General features: G+C 29.9%; 1 protein-coding gene across 2 annotated transcripts in view; it reads right to left on the minus strand.

The window, feature by feature from the left end:
- LOC145279987 (MFS-type transporter SLC18B1-like) overlaps nucleotides 1-20,879 on the minus strand; it is a 140,806-nt gene extending 119,927 nt beyond the window's left edge. Inside the window, exon 1 of one of the 2 annotated variants that reach the window (XM_080131584.1) lies at nucleotides 20,545-20,879. The gene's annotated coding sequence lies outside the window, so the exon portion shown is untranslated. Of the gene's footprint in view, nucleotides 1-15,208; nucleotides 15,308-20,544 lie in introns of those variants that run through there. The other variant, XM_080131585.1, reaches the window with a different exon arrangement.
- Between the last annotated feature and the right edge of the window lie 241 nt (nucleotides 20,880-21,120).

Genomic DNA, 21,120 nt, shown 5'->3' on the forward strand with positions numbered 1-21,120 from the left:
GCTGAAAATAGATGCTCAATTATGTTACGCCAGAATCGTGATGCTCCACAACTATGCAATCGAACAAGACTGTGTGTTAAACGTATGTAACCTCCTGTGATAGAAGCTGTCATATTAACTTGTGTGGCCAAAGGCGAACTGACATTCTTTCTCAGAATACTTATTATTTCATCAGATTCTGCAATTCAATTTAATGGGCTTCAGTTCCCAATTAAATTAGATTTTGCCATGAAAATAAACAAGGACAATCCTTGGCAGTGGTTGGTCTCAACTTAGCTTCATCTTATGCAATGAATAGGGCTATGACAACAGCATATTCTTTTCATTGTTTTGACTCTACAGTGTGTATCTGTTGATATCTTATATGCTTTTATATAAAGTGATGGTCGAGACAAGCCATGAAAGTGAGAAAAACCATCCTAGCTTGCATAGTACGGAACATTTATTCCGTAGGCTGAGCATATTCCAACGTTGGCAGAATATCCCCATCCTATCTAAGGGATTCCACCCAGATGGTGAATTAATAAAAATTTGCATTCTTTGTCATTGTGCATGTTGCACATCCTGACATTCAGTGTATTTCATAAATGAGTATATTAATACTCGGGCTTATTTTATTTAGTAATTTCTACAATTATATAAATGCAACTGTGTGTATGCGAGTTCGTTCCTTATAGACTCTGAATCGGCTGAACAGATTTTCTTCAAAATTTACAGAACTTTAGTGTATAAGTCTGGGAGTGATCTTAGTTAATAATTATGGATAACCGATAATCGAAACCGTTATTTTAATTTATCATCAGTAAAACCATTTTTTCCTTGTCACTGAGCAACAATGATAGAACAATGGGCCGTGAAAATTTTACTGTGGATAAGTTGATAGAGTGTTTCTTTTTTTGCATGATGTGGTCTGTAGGTTCAAACTCTGCATGTAAAGTTAATTTTTTTTTTTCATTAACTGCAAAGAATTTTATAAGACTTGAAATTTTACATGTTTTTTTTTTTTTTTTTTTTTTTTTTTTTTGCATGACATGGTCGGTAGGTTCAAACCCCGCACATAAAGTTCTTAATGTTTGTCTTTCGTTAACCGGAAAGAAGTTTATATAAAATAATTTTATAAACGAAACAGTAGGTTCTCTAGAGTGCAATGTAGAATAACATATTTTGGATTAAGTTACTGCATAGGGGCATGTGAAGCTCCCTTCTGGATAGTTTCACGGATTTCGATGACAAAAATATAGGAGTGTGACATATTCGTCGATCATCGTTCGATCATGGGCAACGTCGGGTCTCCCTGCTTGTTGTACATAATTTATACTTGTTAAGTATTTTCTATTTTAGGTTAATTAAATTAATTAAGAGGCACTAATACTTACAACAGTATTAATCAGTTATATGTAACAATGTCTGCAGTAAATAGACGTATAAAAAAGTTCCATATACATAAACGAGTTCAAAATAAATTATGTTATATTTTAATTGTTTTAAATAAATTATTTTTTTTTATATAGCTCAATAAAATTATTATTATAAAGAGTGGGAGGCAAAAGCACACTTCCCCCATATAGGTCAAAACCCGTGTGGGGGAATGCAAGAGGATGCTATCCTACCTTAGAGATAATCCATGGAAGCAAGCAAAACCCTCGTCACCTGCATAAAAGAAAATACTTATTCCCTATGCTGAGCGCATTGGCAGAAATATTCTCGTCCTGGGACAGAGATTTAACCCAGGTGGTGAGTTAATAAACATTTGTATTTATCTTAATTAATTAATTGGAATATTTATGGAGATGAGTATTATTTATTTATTCATTTGTTTATTTATTTGTTTATTCATTCATTCATTCATTTGTTTATTTATTCATTTGTTCATTTGTTTATTTATTCATTTGTTTGTTTATTTATTTATTCATTTGTTTGTTTATTTATTTATTCATTTTATTTATTTATTCATTTTATTTATTTATTCATTTTATTTATTTATTCATTCATTTGTTTATTTATTCATTCATTTGTTTATTTATTCATTCATTTGTTTATTTATTCATTCATTTGTCTATTTATTCATTCATTTGTCTATTTATTCATTCATTTGTCTATTTATTCATTCATTTGTCTATTTATTCATTCATTTGTCTATTTATTCATTCATTTGTCTATTTATTCATTCATTTGTCTATTTATTCATTCATTTGTCTATTTATTCATTCATTTGTCTATTTATTCATTCATTTGTCTATTTATTCATTCATTTGTCTATTTATTCATTCATTTGTTTATTCATTCATTCATTTGTTTATTCATTCATTCATTTGTTTATTCATTCATTCATTTGTTTATTTATTCATTCATTTGTTTATTTATTCATTCATTCGTTTATTTATTCATTCATTCGTTTATTTATTCATTCGTTTATTTATTCATTTGTTTATTTATTCATTCATTTATTTGTTTGTTTATTTATTCATTCGTTTATTTATTCATTCATTCATTTGTTTATTTATTCATTTGTTTGTTTATTTATTCATTTGTTTGTTTGTTTATTTATTCATTTGTTTGTTTGTTTATTTATTCATTTGTTTGTTTGTTTATTTATTCATTTGTTTGTTTGTTTATTTATTCATTTGTTTGTTTGTTTATTTATTCATTTGTTTGTTTGTTTATTTATTCATTTGTTTGTTTGTTTATTTATTCATTTGTTTGTTTATTTATTTATTCATTCATTTGTTTGTTTATTTATTTATTCATTTGTTTGTTTATTTATTTATTCATTTGTTTGTTTATTTATTTATTCATTTTATTTATTTATTCATTTTATTTATTCATTCATTTTATTTATTCATTCATTTGTTTATTCATTCATTTGTTTATTTATTCATTCATTTGTTTGTTTATTCATTCATTCATTTGTTTATTCATTCATTCATTTGTTTATTTATTCATTCATTTGTCTATTTATTCATTCATTTGTCTATTTATTCATTCATTTGTCTATTTATTCATTCATTTGTTTATTCATTCATTTGTTTATTTATTCATTCATTTGTTTATTTATTCATTTGTTTATTTATTCATTTGTTTATTTATTCATTCATTTGTCTATTCATTCATTTGTCTATTTATTCATTCATTTGTCTATTTATACATTCATTCGTTTATTTATACATTCATTTGTTTATTTATTCATTTGTTTATTTATTCATTCATTCATTTGTTCATTCATTCATTTGTTTATTTATTCATTTGTTTATTTATTCATTTGTTTATTTATTCATTTGTTTATTTATTCATTTGTTTATTTATTCATTTGTTTATTTATTCATTTGTTTATTTATTCATTTGTTTATTTATTCATTTGTTTGTTTATTTATTTATTCATTTGTTTATTTATTCATTTTATTTATTTATTCATTTTATTTATTTATTCATTCATTTGTTTATTTATTCATTTGTTTATTTATTCATTTGTTTATTTATTCATTTGTTTATTTATTCATTCATTTGTTTATTTATTCATTCATTTGTTTATTTATTCATTCATTTGTTTATTTATTCATTCATTTGTTTATTTATTCATTCATTTGTTTATTTATTCATTCATTTGTTTATTTATTCATTCATTTGTTTATTTATTCATTCATTTGTTTATTTATTCATTTGTTTATTTATTCATTCATTTGTCTATTCATTCATTTGTCTATTCATTCATTTGTCTATTTATTCATTCATTTGTCTATTTATTCATTCATTTGTCTATTTATTCATTCATTTGTTTATTTATTCATTCATTTGTTTATTTATTCATTCATTTGTTTATTCATTCATTCATTTGTTTATTTATTCATTTGTTTATTTATTCATTCATTCATTTGTTTATTCATTCATTTGTTTATTTATTCATTTGTTTATTTATTCATTTGTTTATTTATTCATTTGTTTATTTATTCATTTGTTTATTTATTCATTTGTTTATTTATTCATTTGTTTATTCATTTAGTGTGAACTATTATCCTCATATTTTCGTTGTTGTTTCACAAATGTTTCAGCCAACTATTCCTCTGGCCTTCGTCAGGTAGTCAACACGACGGGAGAGGAACTCAGATCAGCATTTACTACCTTCTGTAGTTATTGTCGTCTCACCGGAGGCTTAGTTGGCCAAAACGTGGCAAGACGACAACAACTATGGAAGGCAGTAATTGCTGAGAATGCAGCGAGGAGATTCAGAGTCCCCATCCTATCGCGGTTACCAACTGACGAAGACCAGAAGAATAGTTGACCAAAACATCATGAAACAACAAAAAAAATGAGGATAATAGTCTGCAATCTATAATATAAATATCACCTGTCAGCGAGCAGCGATATATTTGTTCACATTACATTTAAACTTCTGCAGGTTAGTACAGTCAGGGAAACAGGAAACAGGAATAGAATTCCAAAGTCTAGCAGTCTAAAAGGAAGAAACTATTAGAGTAGAAAACTTTCCAGCATCTAGGGACGTTAACAGTGAAGAGGTGGGATTTTTCTGTTTATTGGGTTAGTTGGGGTGCGAGGATATGTACGACGAGGGGGCACAAGTGCTAGGAGTTTAGAACACATTGCATTAAAGTACTTGGAAAACAGGCACAGGGATGGGACATTGCAGCGATGGTACAGAGGTTGGAGCTTGGCCGATAGTGCGAGACTAATTAACTTCCTAAATAATAATGTTCAAACACAAAAGCAAACATGGTGATCAGTGAAAACAGTACGAAATACAGACCCGAATATTCTTTAAAATAAATCAACTTTTTAAACGCAAGTCTTTAGTTTGTACTCTCTCGCACATTGACCATTAATTACTGATCAATGAAAAAATTCTTTATGTAAAAAGGGTGTACATTTTGTCGAGTGGTTCCAATATGGGGGATCGATTCATTGTATTAGAAAATGTGCACACACGTAAATATACTAAAGAGTTTTCTTGTTAATTTAAAATTTGTAAATGTTGGATGATGAAACTTGAAGATTGTGTATTAAAAAAAAAAGTTTGGGCAAAACCTTTGCAAATGTCGAGTGACAAAACTTAAAAGGTATGAAGGTTAATACCATATATATATATATATATAACTACTTAATTTACTCACATAAAATTAATATACAAAAGTATAGATTTATGCGCAAACTTTAAGTATTTACTTCAAAAGTGCTCAATACGTAGGTAGAGCTAGTTAGTAAGTTATAAAATGTATATTTTATGACTTACTATATATATATATATATACATATATATATATATATATATATATATGCAAGTGTGTGTGTGTGTGTGTGTGTGTGTGTGTTCGTTTTTTATAGACTCCGAAACGACTGAACAGATTTTCTTTAAAATTTACATTACTTTAGTGTATAAGTCTAGGAGTTATCTTAGTTACATTTTGTCTCAGAATATTACTGATAATTTATAATCGAAACCTTTATTTTAATTCATCTATCATCGGTAAAGCCATTTTTTCCATGTTGTTGCTTAGCAACAATGGTAGAACAACGGGCCATGAAAATTCTACTGTGGGTAATTGATAGCGGGGTTTTTTTTTTTTTTTTTTTTTTTTGTTTTTTTTTGCATGATGTGGTCTGTAGGTTCAAATACTGCATGTAAATTTCTTGGTTTTTTTTTTTCGTTAACTGGAAAGAAGTTTTTATAAAAGAAACAATAGGTTCTGTAGAATGCAATGTAGAATAACATATTTTGGACTAAGTAACTGCATGGAGAAATGTGAAACTTTCTCTCAGGCAATTTCACGGATTTCGAAAACAATAAAAACATAGGAGTGTGAAATATTCCTTGATCATTCAATCCTTGGCAACGTCAGGGCTCCCTGCTAGTATATATATATATATATATATATATATATTTTACATAGGCATCACCACTTATCAAGGCCAAGAGGCCACTCAAGGATAAGGGTTAAAGAGTGTACAGTAGACAATTGGACAATATAGTAACCGTTAGTAATGGAAATTCAGTAATTTTGTTAACTTATATGGAACGGCTCATCAAAAACTTGTTTACATTAGACTTGAAGACAACCATATTGTAGTCAGCTGGAAAGCAGGAAAACAGGAGATAATTCCATAGGCGTGCAAAGTAGCTTTGTTCACGGAATCTGCGTTTAGATTTAGACACAGATAAAGAGTGGAAGAAATTATTGATAGTGTTTTCTGCTAAACGATGGTTTCTTGTGAAAGTTATATATATATATACACACTCGGAAAAGGGTAAATTACAAACGAAAGTTAAAAACAAAAAAAAAAGGTTAAATTCGCGAAATTTGCATGATTCTAAAATGGGTGATCGATTTACTAAAACTTTGCATTAGAAATTGAGCACCCCCTACAAATATGTAAATATTAACTTCTTTTTCATTTTTTTTTCTGATAATCTGTTAAATTTGGATACATTCGATAATAATCTCCTGAAAAAAGACTAAAATAAAAATATATGGAGAGGGAGGAGGTACCGCTCGTATACGTGTAACCTAATAAGTGTTACAAAAAGGCAAGTTCTACTGACCTGGATAATTGTTTTGTGCGCTTTAATTTATTTTAAGGCATTTATTTACTTCGAAACAAAAATAGAGTGAAGTCTGTTGCGTTAGAATATAAAAAAGAAAAGATGTTCTGTTAAAATCATTTGGACCATCAATAATCGCTCAAAAAATTTGGAAATCCAACAAAACTCATCCAATAAACGTCACTAATCATATTCTACTAGTACTTTTTTCAATTTTTGATTTTTGAGCGATTATTGAGTCCAAATAGGTGTAACAAAACGACACTATTGTTGAAGTAACTGTATGTGTTAAAATAAATTAAAGCACAAAGAAAAATTCCCCAGGTAGAAAGATTAACTTATGTTGCCTTTGGTAACATTAATTGTATATTAATTTTTAGTACTTATGCATGTATGTTACCACACTGAAATAATGTCATTATTTAGAAACCCATTATTAACATGCGGAGGGGGGGTTACTATTCTGTTCTTTCACCTAACAATTTAATAAATGAAAGATACCGTAAAATTTGAAAATACTATTAAAAAAAAAAAAAAAAAAAAAAAAAAAAAAAAAAGGGCAAATTTTTATTTACTTTCCATCTTAACAGTCGCCCTTTTTAACATGACATTTGAAGGTTTTCGAGTATGCTGAAAACGAATATCGCATTTAAATTTCGACAAAGTTTTCCGGATATTAAGCAATGTAATTCCTTATGTTATAAGTGGTTGCCATTTTTGTACATGCAAGTGTGCGCATATTTCCTATAAAATTCATTTAAAGCACGATTAAAATCCCCACCCCAAATAGCATGGTACCTTCTATATATATATATATATATATATATATATATATATATATATATATATATATCATTCAAGCACAGTAGTGTTTGAATATATGGTTAAGTGGCAGTTTTAGTTATTTATAACTGCTTTATAGCTTTACTGCTCACTCATTTTTCGACCAAATTTCAAACAATTATTACAGTTTATAGATCACCTTCTCACCTATATTGTGAAAAACAAATTTTCAATTTTCTTTCAGTAAAACAAAATTTTCTGGTGTTCAAAAAAGTAAAAATATTTAAGGAGGTGAGCAACGCTTTTTATGACTGGTTTCCATAATAACCACATCGCTTCAGCAAATGCTGTTGCTACTAATTAACTGCTGTCGCGAAAAGAGAAGTAACAAGTAAAACAGAAAAGGAAAGCATGAAGGGGAAATAATTGGGGGGGATTTTATTGAAAGCAGACGAGTGTCGTACATTGTTATTACATATGTAGATGTTATGTTTATGGGGGCAAAAAACTAAGTCTAAAATTAAACAAAGAACAAGTGAATTTACTAGAAGCCTGGAAAAATCATGGATTACAATAGAAAAATGCGAGCATGAAAAGTAATATGGTTAAGCTTAAACATGGAAAAGTAAAAGACTAAAATTGGAAAAGAAAAGTACAAGATATTCTAGTAAAAAATATAATAAATTTATAACTTAAAATGTTGCAGCATTCAGAATTTTTTTAAATTCAATTTATAACATTATATAATCAATTCTTAATGCTACAATATTTTAAATTATAAATTTATATTTTTTACTAGAATATCTTGTCCTTTTCTTTTCCAGTTGTAACAACTAGTCCTTTACTTTTCCATGTTTAAGCTCAATCATATTACTTTTCATGCTCGCATTTTTCTATTGTAATATATATAATGAATGAATGACAAAAGTCTATATTCCAAACTTCATGATGATGACCATCTTACAATTTATTCCTTTAATTCAGTTGACACTTAAAATTCTTGACAGTATCTGTTTCATAGCACAAAATCAATCAATTATTATATCAATCAGTTAATCTATTTTGCCCTTAACTCATCAGAAGAAATAGCTACAATCAATCCACCAAAAAATAAATAAAATGCGTTTAGACATGATTAAAAAATCGAAAAATTGGAAGAGAAGTTGCAAATGCTTTATAGTTTGCTTATATTACGCCATTTCGAATTTAGAAATAAAGTCACTAAAAGTAAATTCATTATTTATAATTAATATATCCATATTTACCTAAATAACATCAATGATTATAATCTATCACATGTTTATATATACACAACTAAAAAAATAAACAAAAAAACAACCCTTATTTTCAATTTTCTGTTGTATTAAATTATTAGCGAGGGGTACTCGGCATTGCCCGGGTGTTTGTAGGTGTGTGTGGAAACTCCGGGGGTTGAGGGTAAAAAAAAAAAAAAGTAAGTATGAGAATCGAATCCAAACCGTTGACGCAAAGTTGTAAATTAAAGTGTGAAAAAAAAAAAAAAAAAAAATGTGCGCCGTTAACCATTGCTCCACCGCGACATGCTAATTTAATTACTTGGATTTAGCAGGTGCCCGTTTTAATGAGTTAATGAGGTCGGGTTTGATTGCGGGATAATACCTTCATTTACTGCTGAACGCTTCCCCCCCCCCAAGATGTTATAGGAAAAAGACTAACCCACATGCGGCGAGCGACAAATGTTGAATATTTATCTTCCCGAAATCAAGCAAATTAAATAGACAGGCAAGCTTCGTTGTTAACTGTGAGATATTACGATTTATATGTGATATAAAAAGTTTTAAAAAGTTGTGAAGCGAGCGACCGCTTCTGAAAAAAAGCCTTTTGTTGACATACAGAAAAAGCGAACACACATACATACATTTTCGCTTTTATATATATATAGATTTAATATTTTAAAGGGAGCAAAGTTACGAGCGAGCAAAGTTGACAAAGAATATTTCAAAATTGATAAGATAAATCGGCATATATCATCCATTTTCATATAGATAGTAGTTTCAGAATTATTTTCATGTATAACATGTAAATATTTGATAATTATTAATCGTGCGGGAATTTCTTTAAAATGTTATCTTTTATAGAAACTCAAATCCGCTTAAAGGGAAAACGGCTCGCTAAGCGCTAATGCACTGACCAGCGCTGAGCTGACTAAAGTATTCTCTTAAAAATAGAAAGCTGTTTTTCTGCTTTCGTTTTAGTAGACTAGTCATTTTTTATTCTGAGCACAATGTACATGCACAATGTACTAAAAGCGTTAAAAAACAAAATGTACTAAGTACATGCGTTTCTGTTATCATTGCATTTATAACTTACTTGTACTTAAAGTAAAATTGTGTTTTTTAGTCAAAAAAAAAAAAAAAAAAAAAAAAAAAAAAATACTTGCGCACTTATGCAACCATGCTGAAATAACGTTTAGAAACCCATTCTTAACATAGGGAGGGAAGGGTGTTTTGTTAACTATTTTGTACTTTCACCTCACAATCGATATTGTGAAGACATTGTGAAACTTGAATTTTACTTGAAAATACTATTTGAAAAAATAGCACGGTAACATAAGTGCATAAGCACCCAAATATTACCAAAGGCAAGATAAGTTACTCTTCTACCTAGTTGGATAAGTTTTTTAGTGTAATTAGTTAATGTAAAATGTTTTTTTTTATTTCGAAAATTAGTGTCAAGCGTTACACAAACACAAGAAAAACAGCCACATGGTATCTTATGTCTTTGAAATCTCGACAATGAATGGTTAAGTTTCTAATAGTATTTTGCATAATTTTTTTTATTTTTAACTCATTGTGAAGACCATTTTTTCGAATTTGCAAAACAAACCCGTTTTTTTTTTTTGTAACTAAGGATATCTAAATAATAACAACAATAATAATTAGGCAGTTCGATAAAGAATTTCATTGTGATGAGTTCTGTAAATTTTTACCTTGTTTCCACCTTAACATTTTTCTTTAAAATGACTACCTTTTAAAGTTTTCGGGTATGCTGAAAACGAATATTGCATTTAAATTTTCTGAAAATAAGTAGCTTTCCGGATATTAAGCAATGTCATTTCTTATGTTATTGCTGGTAGCCATCTTGGTATGCACGTTTCCACATAGTTTCTCGGGGTTGCGTTTGCGGATATCAAGATGGATAACATAAGAAATGACATTGCTTAATATCCGGAAAACTACTTCTTTGCAGAAATTTAAATGTGATACTCGTTTTCAGCATACCCTAACATCTATAAAAGTAATCTTTTTAAATATTAAGGTGGAAACAAGGTAAAAAATTACGGTTTTATTTCTTTGTTTACATAGTTGAATTTTCAGTAAAACAACCAAACAGAAATGACAAAAATTACCATCAACTAGTGAATATATAGTTGTTGTTTAACAAGATTCCTGGTACTGTGAAAGCAACATCGAGAATTCATGTAGAGTACGATTTATGGTTGCATCTCAGAAAATAGGGGTATATTTTGGGCCAGATAGAGAGGATTTACAAAATTGAAAATTGGACTGGTCCCAAAATGCATAAGTTCTGGTTGACTATGGGAATTTCCATCCTTTACAGAAATCCAAAATCTATATGAAAAATTTTCTTTGATTTATTTCTGAGATTTATTCATATCTACTCAATTTTTTTCTCTTTGAGGGGAGTAGTAAATACCGGCCATGAATGCTCTTTAGGCATTCAACGGCTACACCCCAGATTAAGCTCTCCTTTGGAGAGGAGGCAGGAAAATGCCTATTCTCAATAAAGCTATATTTAAATATCACTATAATACTTAGTTTTGTTCATAAATAGACACCCACTATGATATCATGCGCCAGTTAAAAAAAAAAAAAAAAAAATTGAAATTTTTACATCTTAATTTATAATTCATGGCTTATGGTAAAGAGATACATCAGATTTGACTACATAATCAGAAAGAGCACATAATTTTACATAAGAATACCAAGTTTCATTAGAATAGCTTGAAAAATAAATAAACGGTGGCGAAATTACCGAATTTCTTGAAATGTTGAGGTTCGCAATTTAGTCCACTTTTTCTAAAGAAAAATGTCCATAGAAAAGCCTAAATTTTGGCACTTAAAATTCTCATAACTTTTGAACTACTGATGTTATTTGCAGAATTCAAACTGTTTTAAGCATCTTTTATATAGTTCTTATCATGAAAGTTGATAAAATAACAATTATCTAAAAAGAAAAATCAACTTTTAATGCTAATATATTTTCTTCTAATCTATTCTGCTAAACATGTTATATCTAAGCCAAGATGTTCTTGGATCTACGTCTATCATATACTGCTTACTTATTTCAATTAATTAAACTAATTATAAATTAATGCTAGAGGATGTAATACTACTTTATATTATGATAGTTTGAAATTTGTCAATAAAACACATCTAAAATTCATACCATTTCCATTTACTTTATATTTAACTAGCAAAAGTACCCGTCGTTGACTGGGTTCAAAAACAGCCTATAGAAAATGGACTCTGATTTATGAAAGTATGACAAGTTATGAAAAGGAAAGGTTGTAAAGAGATAGCTTCGAATTTGGGGGTATCAAAACCAAAGCAAAATATGATGAAAGTAAACATAAAATAGATAAACCCCATAATTTATTATACCATACCTGTTCACACTGAAACACTTATCACAATATTCTGTGGATCTATATTAAAAAACCTTATTAAACTTTGTGACATATTTCCATTCTATGGAGGTCAGGTGCGAACACCCCATAATTTTATTATACCATATTTCTTCAAACTGAAACATGGTTATCAAAGTATACTTACGCAGATAGATATGAAAAGTCTTTAAAGTCTGTCCCTATTTCCATTCCATGGAGGCCAGGCGCGAACGCAGACCCCACAATTTTATTATACCATCCCTATTTAAGTTAAAACATACTTATCAAAGTATTATTATGTACATCTATATCAAAAACGCTTGTAAACATTTTTTTTTTTTCTAATTTTAAAATTTTTTATTTCCATACTTTGTGGACCAGGTGCGAACGCAGACCCCACAATTTTAATGAACCACCGTTCTGCCAGTTCAAACATACCCATTCCTGTGTCTCGATACATCTATCATTACATGTAATCAGTTTTTTTAAATAGTCAACCATATAGGAGCCTATTCATGACCAAACACACACAGCTTTATATTATAGATTTATTATTAAAAACAATTTTATTTATTTTAGATTTATTTACTAGACTAAAAATTATTACTTTGTTAATTTTAATTTTTTTATTTATTGATATATTAATCTTTATAAATCAAAATTAAATTTTCATGCTTTGTAAGTTAATTTAACTTAATTTATACTTCTAATCAGGTTTTAGTCGAGACAATATATAATTAGATCTATGTAAACAGTTTTGAATTACTTCCTGGTGTTTGTTAAGAAAGTTTACTCTATATATAGATAAGATTCTAGATTGCAAAGGTTACATCAGCCAGACTTGTTCAGAGAGTATTTACTAGCACTTCCTAGTATCGACCATTTCAATTTGTATTCAATTATATTTTTTCTAAAATTCCCTAATCCAATTTGCTAATTATGTTTTCTTTTTATTATTAGCTAGTGCTGTTTTAAAGGATGCTGTATGATTATTAAATCTATTTTTAAAACTACAAACTGTGGCCTCAGCACATGTTCTGGTTCTATTATTATCTATTACTTCACGTGTATATACTATATTGGAAATGAGACATTTACCTTTTAATGGACATTCATCAATATTCCTGCAGTTGCAAAGTGAATTCTGTCAAGAACTGTGTCAACTGCATTAAAGGAATAAATTGTAAGATTTCGTATTTATTATTATTATTTTATATATATATATTTGAATTTTCACCCAAAACAAGGCAGAGTGTCACTCTGAAGTAGGGGGCTACTATCGTGGACATAATTTGCGGGGGCATTATGAAGGGAGAGGAGTAGCAAGATGTTTGTTCACATTACACTTGAACTTCTGCATATCGGTTCAGTTGGGAAAGTAGAATCCCGGAAGGGAGTTCCAAAGACTTGCAGTTCTGGGGAAGAAACTATTGGAGTAAAAGGATTTCTTACACCTAGGGATCTCTAATGTAAAAGGGTGGGACTTAGTTGCTTGTTGGGTTTGTCGGGGGTAGTCACGTCAAGGAGGCACAAGTGCTTGCAGTTCGTCAGAGCACTCACCATTAAAGTACTTTTAGAACAGGCAGAGAGATGCAACATTTCATTGATGGGACAGAGGCTGAAGCCTAGATGACAGTTCAGAACCTATCAGGTTGGTGACTCTTTTGAACCCTGTCCAGGAGTGAGAGACAAGCAGCAGATGCACCAACCCAAATGTGACAACAGTACTCCGTACATGGGTGAATGGTGGCCTTATAGAGGTACAGGATACTTTCAGGCGTAGGTAATTTTCTAGCACGGTAGAGAGAGAGCCCACCTTTCTTGCAGTAGCCTTGGCAATGCTCTCAATGTATCTATTCCAGTTCATGTTCCCTGTAAACGTTAGGCCGAGGAGTTTAAAAGAAGTACTTTCAGGCAATGATATTATAATATTGAACCCAATATATAGTAATGATTTAAGAAATAAAAAAATACCAATGTGCCATCACCGAGAATCGAAACCAAAACGTTTAGCTTACGATTTACTTTTTCTTTTGACGTTAATGCTTGAGCTTTGAAGACATGTTTGCTGCAAGGCTAAAAATTAAAAGATGGATCAACAGCTATTACGTTATGCATATATATTCGAAATACTGTCGTTCGATCTTCACCTGATAAATTTCATTTATTTTTTTTAATTTTCACTTTTGCAATTTTCCCTAGCTAAAACCAAAATATAAAGTTTTGTATGGGTTTGAATACCCTGTATATTAAGTTTCATGTCTGGAGACCAAAAACTGACAGAGGAGTTTGGTAGGCAAAATTTTTAAAACATATATATACACATACATAAAATATATAGAAAGAGATTTGTTTTTACTATGATCTTTTTACGCAAGTATAAATCATGTAGAATATCTGCATGAATATAATTACACGTAATAGTTAACTAAAGATGATCATCCCATAAGAAAACCGAAAAAAAAACTAATAGGGAATTAATTAAAATGAATGCTTAAAAGAATATGCAAATTAGCTAGATCTTTTGCAGATGAATGCAATTCCACTATCCATATATAAAAAAGGTGTATTTTCTTTTTAAATAAATAGAAAAAAAAAAAAAGGATTTTTAATATGAAAAAAAAATTATAGGAGTATAGATTTTTTTTTTACACCCCCTTTTCATTTTGGTTCTTATGCACTTATGTTATAACATTATTTAGAAAGCCATTCTTATCATGAAAGTGGGAGTTTAGTAATTATTCTGTACTTTGACCTAATAATTTAATAATAAAAAGAGGGTGATTTTTTTTATGGTTTAAGTGCCTCCTACAATGTTTGAAGTGTTTATAATGTTTTTAAATGTTTGGAACTTGTGCCCATATCCCCCATCCCGAACCGTTAAATCCGATAAAAAAAAAAAAAAAAAAAAAAAAAAAAAAAAAAAAAAATCCGAAAATCACAAAGTTCAACCCAAATTTAAATTTTTATCCCCGCCTCCCTCCCCAAACAAGACAACAGGCCAAACAAAAAATACCCCCCCCCAAAAAAAAACAAACACAGGGGGAAAAAAAGAGGTGCTAATGCACTTACTGATCCGCGCTATTTTTTAAAATCGTATTTCCAAGTTTAATTAAAGTTTTGCTTTTTTATTCACTTGTAAGGTTAAAGTACAGAATAGTACAAAACACCCTCCCCATGTTAAGAATGGCTTTTTAAATGATTACCTTATTGGTATTTTTAGTTTACCGACCCCTCGGCAATCACCTCTGATTTGTCGACTTTATGGTTTTCGGATACGATGAGAACGAATATCGCATTCATTTTTTGTGCAAATGCGCAGTTATCCATATTTGAAGACTTTCAGTATCCAACGTAATCACTATTGTTTTTGCTGGCGGCCATCTTGTTTCCCATTTAGGAAAAAAAACGCCAAAACAAAAAAAAAAAAAACGCCAAACGGAGCCTAAAGAGCCAAAACGTGGCCCCCAAAACATTTTTCGGCTTCAATACCGAAATGAGAACCCCCACCCACACCCACCCTTCCAGATATTTTTCCGCTTCCCGATATAAAAATGGACAATCTTTTTTTTCACTTTCTTAATTATACTAATTTTTTTTTCAATTTCTTACTAAAATGCGCGCACACGCGTAGTCACTTGACGTTTCACAAGGTGCATGAATACATGGCGGACATTTTAAATGACAAGAAATATTTTTCATAAAATAAAGTTTTCACTTCATTTAAGAGTAAAAATATTGCTGTCAGTTTTCACGAGCTGTTTACAAAAGCATGTTTTAAGTTTTTCGTTCTTTTTTTTTGGGGGGGGGAGTGAGTATTCAAATACAGAACTTGTGTACTTTAACAGGTGCTTGCTTCTGCAGTTTAACTGTTTTTCCATGAATCACCTGTTAAAGTACACAAGTTCTATATTTGAATACCCCCCCCCCAAAAAAAAAGAACGAAAAAACATAAACTATGCTTTTGTAAACAGCTCGTGAAAACTTAATTTTTTAAAATCAATTAAAAGGGGTTAATACCATGCAAACCGTAAATTTGCGACGGATATTTGTGGCCTGCAACATCGAATATCAAAAAAAAAAAAAAAAAAAAAAACAAATTAGTAGCGAAAGATAATATTTACTTTTTAATTTATTTTAATAAATATTACTCTAAATACTGTTTTTTAGGTTATCCTGACGCTCCTCCACACTTCTTTATTTACCTTGGAAGTGACGTCACACAAATCTTATAATACGGATGGCTACAATTGTAAAAATAATGTTTTATTTTTCTTTCATTTTGAGCTCCTTTTTTTTCTCCCGTTTAACTTTTTTTTTTCTCCCATTTCTTATTTTGAGCGGAGAATTTATTTTATTTTCATTTTGAGCTCTTTTTCCGATCCGGCGTTACCTTCTATAGGTACTCCTGCAGTAGTGCAGTCCTGCCCAGCACTTTACGCCCCGAGCTATTTTTAACGCTATTATTTAGAAACCTATTATTTAACATGGGGAAGGGAGGGTGTATTGTAACTATTCTGTACTTTCACCTAACAATTCAATTAAAAAAAAAGGTAAATATGAAGAATTACTCCACCCTCGAAAATTCCTTTAAAATTACCACACTTAACGGTTTTCGGGGTCGCTGAAAACGAAAATAACGTTTAAAATCACGGCAAACGAGTAGTTTCCAAGATATGAAAAAATGTTAGTTTTAAAAAGTGGGGGATCACTTTTCTATACTAATTTACGGTAAAATGATCACCCACTTTTGGGTGGGGGGGCTTCCTTTCTACCATCGGAAAATTCTTTAAAATTACCTGTTTACATTTGGTGGGAAGCGGTGTAAAATAATAAACAGTTCTGCTTGGTTAATGTCGGCACGTTACTTATGTTAAAACGGTTAATTAAACTGCATAAGCAGTGCTATGCAGTTTATGATAAGCAGTGGCAGTGCTTATCATAAGCACCTGTTAAAAAACTATACAAGTAAAACAAATTATTTTTTACTTGTAAACTGGTTTATTAATTGTAGAAAACAAAAACAAACGGGAGAAAAAAGGAGCCGAAAATGAAAGAAAAATAAAACAAATTATTTTTACAATTGTAGCCGTCCGTATTATAAGATTTGTGTGACGTCACTTCCAAGGTAAATAAAGAAGTGCGGAGCGTCATGATAACCGTTTTTTAATTTGTGGTATTTTCTTTACGTTCTTTCCTTTTGCTCAAGATTTCTTGGATTTACCACACCGGACACCCCCTCCAATAAACCTTACGGTAATCATGAAGAGAGAGTCTGTTTCCTCCGTTTGACTATAGGTGGCGTTACTGTCTGTTGTCCACCCAGTTACGGAAGCACAAAATGTATATAATGGCACCCTTGAAATAAAAATAAATGTTTTTGTTATATTTTAATTTTAAACATGTTTTTTTTTGTTTTTTTTTGCAAACATATTTAAGTTGCATCCCTCTTCCTGTTCTAAAAGTACTTTAAGTTTATTTACGTTTTTTGTTTTTGCAAACATATTTAAGTTTTATTTTTCCAAACATTTACGTTTTGTTGCTTGTTTATTTTCAAACATTTACGTTTTTTTTTTTTTTTTTTTTTTTTTTTGCAAGCATAAACGAAATGTTAGTTTTATTTTATTTCGGACTATTAGTCTCATCTTATCTTTTTTTATTGGTGCCCAACGTTTCGGCCAACTTCCTCTGGCCTTCGTCAGGTGGTAACCGCGACGGATAGGAACTTCGAATCTCCTAACTGCATTCTCAGCTATCACGAAATAAAATAAAACTAACATACACTGCTCATCTTAAAAAAAAAAAAAAAAAAAAAAAATTCCAATAAGGAATAATATACATAAACGAAATGTTTTTGCTATATTTTTCTTTTAAACATATTTATGGGTACAACCGTTTTTCCGAGAGTATTTTTTACGCTCTTATAATAAAAAAAAATAAAAAAATCAAAAAAAATCAACGTTTTTTCTTTTATCTTTTTTTTATGGACCCCCCCCCCACACTTTTTTAATTTTTCTGCACTTATTTTACCTTTTCTGCGAGTATTTATATATATATTTGAAAAAGGATATTGTAAAACCTGAATCTTACTTTAAACTACTATTAAAAAAATAGCGCGGTACAATAAGTGCATAAGCACCATTAGATCAGATTTTCAAAAAGAAAAATATAGCAAAAGCATTTAATTTATGCTTGGAGAAAAAAAAAAAAAAAAAAAAAAAAAAAAAAAAACGTAAATGTTTGAAAATAAACAAGCAACAAAACGTAAATGTTTGGAAAAATAAAACTTAAAATATGTTTGCAAAAACAAAACAAAACAAAAAAAATGTTTAAAATTAAAATATAACAAAAACATTTTTATTTCAAGAGTGCCATTATATACATTTTCTGCTTCCGTAACTGGGTGGACAGACAGACAAACGGAGGAAACAGATTCTCTCTTTCTTCAAGATTACCAACCTTACTTTCTTTTGCGCCAATGCCAGTGGTAGGAGGGGGGATTCCAGTTACATGTGGCATAATATTTAGCTTCTCTTTTTGGCGTTTTTTCATTATTGGAAAAAAAAAAATGTCCGCCATTAAAAATGATAAGGATTACGTTGGATACTGAATGTCTTCAAATATGGATAACTACGTGGTTGCGCAAAAAATAAATGCGATATTCGTTCTCGGCGTATCCGAAAACCGATATATAAAAGCCGACAATTTAGAGGTGAATGCGGAGGAGTCAGTAAACTAAAAATTAACTTTTTTTTGTGCCCCCAAAACGAAAGTAATCGAAAGACTAACAATCGTACTTTTTACATAAAAAAAACGAAATATTTTTTGGGTACTCATGCAGAGAGTGACCCGTGCTGAAATAACGTTATTTAAAAAGCCATTCTTAACATGGGGAGGGGAGGGGAGGGTGTTTTGTACCTATTCTGTACTTTAACCTTACAATTGAATAAAAAAAACTTTAAACGTGGACATACGATTTAAAAAATAACGCGGATCAATAAGTGCATTAGCACCATTTTTGATATAAAAAATAAAATTTTATTAACAAATACGAAATAATTTAATTTTTAATTACAATTTGGTATACCTTTTTGGTATTTTTTTTTTTTTTTTTACATGAGCCCAACTCAACTCACCGTTCACATTGGAAATGCCGACTTTTCTAGGTTTTCAGATATGCTTACAATAAATAAACACCCCAAATTCCCCATGCTAAGAACGGCTTTCGGAATAGGCCCGAAAACCTATAAAAGTTGAGATGTCGAATCTGAACGACGTAATGTAAAAATGTTCCGAATTTAAAACAGAACGAAATTGAAATTTCCATTCCATTTTTACAACAATCGTAAAACAGATAATTCTCCGCAGATTTTCTTTAAGTTTTGTTGGATATTATAAAAATAAATGAATATGTCTTAAAAAAATTAAAATCGAGATTAGTAGTGATAGAATCACTCCCATCCCCAAATCTTTCCTCTGCTCATCGTTAGGGGGGTTTGTATTACACAGATTCGAAAAAGTTGTCAAAAAACAAATATATAACAAATAAATGTTATCAAAGGCAAGATAAATTACTTTTCTACCAAACTGGATATAATTTTCGTGTTTTTATTCAATTTAAAATGTTTATTCAGCTCGAAAAGCATACAGTGTTTACCAATGTATTGGAAAATTCAAAATGGCGGCCGACACTCTCTTTAACACGGTAAGTTCGGAAAAAGGTGTAATAATTAATAAACTAGACAAAATACTGTTAGAAACTCGCTTAATATATGTTACCGTGACATAACTTGACATATATTCGGTGGTTTTTTAATAGTATTTTGTCTAGTTTATTATTTATAACACCTTTTCCCGAACTTACCGTGTTAAAGAGAGAGTCGGCCGCCATTTTGAATTTTCCAATTTACATCGGTAAACACTGTATGCTTTTCGAGCTGAATAAACATGTTAAATTGAATAAAAACACGAAAATTATATCCAGTTTGGTAGAAAAGTAATTTATCTTGCCTTTGATAACATTTATTTGTTATATATTTGTTTTTTGACAACTTCTTCGAATCTATGTGTACAGTAATACAAACCCAATAAATCAAATAAATAAGTAAATAAACGTTACTTCTGCAGTTTAACATCCACAAAGTATTGACATGAAAACTGGGAGGGGGGAGGCTTTGCTAACTCTTAACCTTACAGATGAAATTCTTTTAAAATAAAAACAATTCGCTCGTTGAATTTAAACGCTCGAGTGGAGACGAGGTGGTGGTGGCTATATAAAATTACCGCGATAAATTGTCTGTTTTTGTGTCCGTGACGTTTAATGATTTCGTTGACTATTAAAACAACACTAAAGCTATAACGGACAGGTGTCAAACGTTTGTGAAGAAAAAAATATAAAATAAAAGAACTATAGTTGAATCCATGCTTGGATACCAACATATAAACACAAAGCGTGTTGGGACAATAATAATAAAAAAAAAAAAAATGCTTGAATAATGTTAGAGATAGAAGTTTAAAACGGAAAAAATTATATTAAACTTACCAGAAGAAACACCAGAAACGCAATTGGTAAAAACTAGGCCGACTAGAGAGGTATTAAGAAAAAAATGAAACGGACAAGTTTTTGGCGTTAGGTCACATGTTCACCCAACGATAAGGGTGAACCAAATTAATCCGTCTGATAAAATAAAAAAAATCGGACAGGTAAAAAAAAAAAAGTGGATAGAAGTGAGGGGAGGGGGAATAAAAATAAATCGAGATTATAGTTTAAAAAAAAAAAAAAAAAAAGAGAGAGAGAAGAAACTATTATTTTTCTTTTCTTTTTTAAATTACATCAGATGTACGCAAGGAGCAGATAACGCTGTAACACACGATGTCGTAAAATCGTACCAGTCGGCGCTTTATTTTATTTTTTCATCTATTTGTTATTTTATTTATTTATTTATTAAAACAAAGAGAACAATCTTGGATACGTGTAATACCACAGCTAGCCAGACGATTTTAGAGTACTTATGCACTTATGTTACCGTGCTGAAACAATAACGTTAGAAAGCCATTCTTAGTCTTTCTTTACTGTTTTGTAATTATTCTGTACACTTTCATGTAACAATTTAATAAT

This window comes from Euprymna scolopes, chromosome 7, assembly GCF_053919585.1.
Source record: "Euprymna scolopes isolate OS-2025 chromosome 7, ASM5391958v1, whole genome shotgun sequence".
Classification (NCBI taxonomy): Eukaryota; Metazoa; Mollusca; class Cephalopoda; order Sepiida; family Sepiolidae; genus Euprymna; species Euprymna scolopes.